This window comes from Ostrea edulis, chromosome 3, assembly GCF_947568905.1.
Source record: "Ostrea edulis chromosome 3, xbOstEdul1.1, whole genome shotgun sequence".
Lineage (NCBI taxonomy): Eukaryota > Metazoa > Mollusca > Bivalvia > Ostreida > Ostreidae > Ostrea > Ostrea edulis.
This window is the reverse complement of record NC_079166.1, coordinates 87498336-87503325: the sequence shown is the minus strand read 5'-3', so window position 1 is coordinate 87503325 and position 4990 is coordinate 87498336. Positions and strand designations below refer to the sequence as shown.

General features: G+C 35.4%; 1 long non-coding RNA gene across 1 annotated transcript; it reads right to left on the bottom strand.

The window, feature by feature from the left end:
* Window positions 1-835: 835 nt before the first annotated feature.
* On the bottom strand, window positions 836-4606 carry LOC125674247 (uncharacterized). The gene is made up of 3 exons (XR_007370062.2): window positions 4486-4606; window positions 1555-1662; window positions 836-1015 (listed from the first exon to the last, which is right to left on the bottom strand). It is a non-coding gene; the product is annotated as an uncharacterized LOC125674247 (long non-coding RNA).
* Between the last annotated feature and the right edge of the window lie 384 nt (window positions 4607-4990).

Sequence of the window (4990 nt, the reverse complement as noted above, 5' to 3'; positions counted from 1 at the left end):
ATTTAAGTTTCATCTTTACTGACCCAAAGGTTCTTGAGAAGAAGATTTTTGAATGACAACACCCAATTTTACTTTTTCTTAATTATTTTCCCTTGAAAGACGGTGCGGCCCTTCATTTGCACAAACTTGAATTCCTAATTTGTGCCAAGTCTGGTTGAAACTGGCCCAGTGGTTCTGGAGAAGAAGATGATATTGTAAAAAGTTGAAAATGACTGATTGATAGATTGATTGTATGTTGTTTTACATCCCGTTTGAGATTTTCAGTCATATAGAGACCTCACCATATAGTAGCTAAGGGCTTCAAATTTAGACCTTTACTCGGAACTTAGGGCCATCGAGCAGTGAGGGATCTTTATCATGCCAACACCTGCCATGACACGGAACCTCAGTTTTTAAGGTCTCATCTGAAAGACCTGAAACTATTATTTCAATGTGTTGAGCGCTTGGCCATGGAGCAGTTGCTACCTATTTCTTATTGACTCGATCAGGTCAAGTCGCAGCAGGGATTCGAACATCCGACCTTCCGGTCACAACAACGACAGACAACAGACAAATTTTGATCAGAAAGGCTCACTTGAGCCTTTGGCTCATATGAGCTAAAAAGCTGAAATTTATCAAAATCTATTTGATAATGATTCAACAAATTCTTTTATGTTCAATTTATGTAAATTGTAAGAACTGTAAACAAAAATATCATTTTTCATTCAGATACCATCAATTCTAGTGAACAATCAAAGTAGTATCAAAATCAACATTTTCTGTTTTTTAATTAGATTGTAGACTTGGTTTTTTACATTTCTCCAAGTTCTTTTTGAAAGGTTTTCATCTTTTTTCAAATCATTTGTTACATCATTTTTCCCAGGTACCTTCAACATGGTAATAAAGTGTGAAAAATGTTTGTGAATGGAGTTCATTTCAGATGAAGTCCATGGCTTTTTCTGTAACATCTGTCGTTTGGATGAAGACTCATCCATTTCTCTGGAGCATCCACTATCAGATACTGCCTCCCTCTTCCCTAAAATCAAGTTTTCAGACTATAATTTTGGTTGGTAGTATGGTATGTGTATAGATAATGCAAATTGCTCAGAAAGTGGTACATCATGACTAGCTAAATATTTTGAGAAGAGTGAAGTGATTTTTATCATATGAATGCGATTTAGGAGAGTGATTGTTTACATATTTATGTGTACTGGTAATAAATACTTTCATTAATTGAATGGTCTGTGTACTTGAGTGGTTAACTATGTACAAAGTTATATACTTTGTTCTACTAGGAATTTAATCTCAGCTCCCCCATCTCCATTCAGAAGACTTTTGTGTGAAGAACAATGTCTTTCATACTGGCAAAGTTCACTCAATGCAAATAACTTGTGTCCTGAACTAAACCTTGCTCTATTCTTGAGTATAATCATCCTGATTGCCATTCACAAACTCCATTTCAAGTCTTGAGAACTACACATTTCCATGTATGTAGTCCATGTTGGGCTTATGCTTACAATACCAAGTAAAGAAACTTGATGCTCAAAATTGTTTCATGCAGTGTGTATACAGTACCTGGAGTCACAGTTTGGAAATTCTGGTTGTCTTGACTGTCATCTATTTCCTCCTCACTCTGATCCTCATCATCCACACAAGAACTGGCATCAATATCCTTTACTTCCTCTGGAAAAAATTGCAACTTAATTTTAAAAACACAAATATTTAAACCAGAATAGAAAGTGCCATTTTATGATAGGCACACATATTCATAGGCCAAAACCTTTGTAATGTGAGGTATGAGCCTCCATCTTTTTGTTTTAAGTTTGCACAATTATGATAGGCCTTGGATCCCTGATTTTATGGCATTAGTAATGAAAAACAAGAGATACTGTGAGCAATGCTCACTAAGAATACCCCCCGCTTACCCCAATCTCCCAAAGGGTGTTGTTAATAGGTATAAACTACCTCTTTTCTGAGTGTAAAAAACAAATGGCATGACAAACTGAACCATATTGCTACTTCGATGTCCAGTGCGCGTGACCTTTGACCTTTTGACCCCAAAATCGATAGGGAACATCTTCATCCCATGGGTAGTCCATATGATATGATATGGTGGCTGTAGGTGGAAAGGATAACGCTTTAGAGCCCGGAAACCATATTGCTACTTTGATGTCCAGTGCACTTGACCTTTGACCTTTTGACCCCAAAATCGATAGGGAACATCTTCATCCCATGGATAGTCCATATATATGATATGGTGACTGTAGGTGGAAAGGATAACGCTTTAGAGCCCGAAAACCATATTGCTACTTCGATGTCCAGTGCGCTTGACCTTTGATCCCAAAATCGATATGGAACATCTTCATCCCATGGGTAGTCCATATATATGATATGGTGACGGTAGGTGGAAAGGATAATGCTTTAGAGCCCGGAAACCATTGCGTCTACAGACAGACGGACAACCCGATTCCAGTATACCCTCCCACAACTTGTTGTGGCGGGGGGGGGGGGGGTATAATAATATTAATTTTTACAGTTAGTACTGCCAAGATAAAAGAAATGCTGTGGTCATAATTCTACATTAAAACACTGTAAGTATAGAAAGTATACATATCAAACTTCCACAGGGTGAATAAATACATGTACAGTAAAACATCCCTATAGCAAAATACCAAGGACTGACCATTTTGCTCTCATAAACGTAATTTATATTGTTAAGTTGTCAACATGGTTTACAACGAAACGGAATGAAAATCACTTTGTTTTAACATGTTTAATGACCCTCTCTACACTGAACACTAATTTCAGGGTACTTTTGTATAGTTCGACTGATCCACCATTTGATATAAAATAGAATAATTTACAATCTGCATTCTATTACATAATTTATAAAGATTAATTCAAGCATTCTAAACACTATATTAGTCCATGATAGAGTAATTAAAAACTTAATTTGCATGTATTTTTCCTATTTGAGTTAGCAAAATTTGCCATTTCAGCAAGTTTGTTTACATATGCTAAAGTCATAGCCTAACGTAGCAAGAAATGAGGTATTTCATTGGATGACAAGAATGAACCAATTACATCACTTTGGAATGTAATGGTTTGGACCATGTATATTTGCCTGGATAGGTCAGTTGGTAGAGCACCTGCACTAGTGATGCAGGAGTCTCAGTTCGATACCTGGTCCTGACATACATTTTCTTCTTTCTTAGTACGGGAAATTCCCAATCTATTTTAGTCTAAAGTAGAAAAACTATGTGAAACCCACTTTTTGTTTAACACAAGGTAGTAAACAATAGATTGTCCATCTAACCAACAGTTTTGACACACTGTAGAACACCAATTTTTTTTGACACCTTATTTTTGCAAGAAAGTCATATGGTATTTATTAGCAAGACAAAATTTTTATAGAAATCTGTATATTGTTGAAAATAATCCTTATCATTAAAAATACATGTAAGCAGACAGTCTCAAGTCATTACATAAAAATAAAGCTCTAAAGAAAAAAAAGTGATTTGCAGCAGTAGTGAAACTGAAAATTTCATACCAGCATAAAATATATTCTAAAGAAAGCTATTAAATTAGGGTTTGTTTGGGTAACCATAAACAAATATATACACTTTTCGTTATAGGTCCAGCAAATTTGCTGTATGTATAAACACTGTACAATGACCATTTCACAACTTCTGAGCTTATGAATTCATTCAAGTTTCATATAAGTTAGAAAAAGATGAACTCTAAGATGAAATTCAGTAAATTGCTTCAAAACTGTTGTACTCAGGTTGTAACCATAGTCTTAAGTTAGCATATTGAAGATAGATAAACTATGAATTTCCTTTTCTCTGAGTGTTAAGTTCAATAAAAAATTCTGGTGATAAGTTTCAACAAAACAAGAACATAATGCACAAAAATAAGACCTTTCCATGGATTTGTATTTTTTGCACTTCTTTTGGATCTACAGATAAAAGAGTCATGCAATCGATATCTTATTTTTGATTCAGCTAACATGAAATATAGCATTGCAAATGAGCTGAAATTAGATTGAATCATTGTCGGAAACCCACAGTTGATTACGCTTCGTTCCTCTCTCCATCACCCGTGGGTCCATTCATTCCTACTCGATCGTTTTGATGAATAATTAATGAGGCAATTTGATTGGGCGCTCATAGAAAACCCTAAGCGATTTGTCCAATCAAAAAGACGCTTTCACTCCAATTTCGGTATAGAATTGCTGTGGCAGCAAAGTTAAGTTAGTTCTACCTTTGAAAACAGAAGAGTTCCATTACTATAACGATTACTTTGATTGGACGATATTTTAAAATATTTATTCATTAGAACGAGCGAGTAGGAATGAATGGACCCCCGGGTGATGGAGAGAGGAACGAAGTGTAATCAACCGTGGGTTTCCGACGATGAGATTGAATATTTACATGTGTATATTCATCCACCTCAAATCACACATACACACACAAAAATACAAGCATGCAAATATGGCTTCATTACCTTTCTTCTCCAAGGATACATGTTACCAGGCCCATAATCATACAACATTTCTGTATCTGGAGGTATTGGTTTTAGAGAGTAAAAGCAAATAACTGGCTTCTCATCTATCTCAATGACTTTTGGCTTACAATTTGGATGATCATCGTTTAACAGGCGTCCAAACGAACCGTCTTCCTGTGAAGCATCAACCCTTAATGAAAAAAAAAAATGCACCATAAAATTCAGCCTAGCTTGCATGACTATGCTTTTGTCACTGGAAAATGTTGATGCTGCTAAATAATATCATAAAGGCAAGATTTCTGGAGCTACCATTCACTTGTACATGTTGTATGAACTACATGTAAATTATAAATACATTTGTATTTGAAATGATTTGAAAACAGGATGCAACTTGGAAAAAATCTTACAGATTATTTTGCACAAATACTACAAATAAAAATATGGTTTTCGAACCTGTCTTTGCCCTGAGTAACCGAAAGTAGCAAACTTGTGACAAGATCAACAG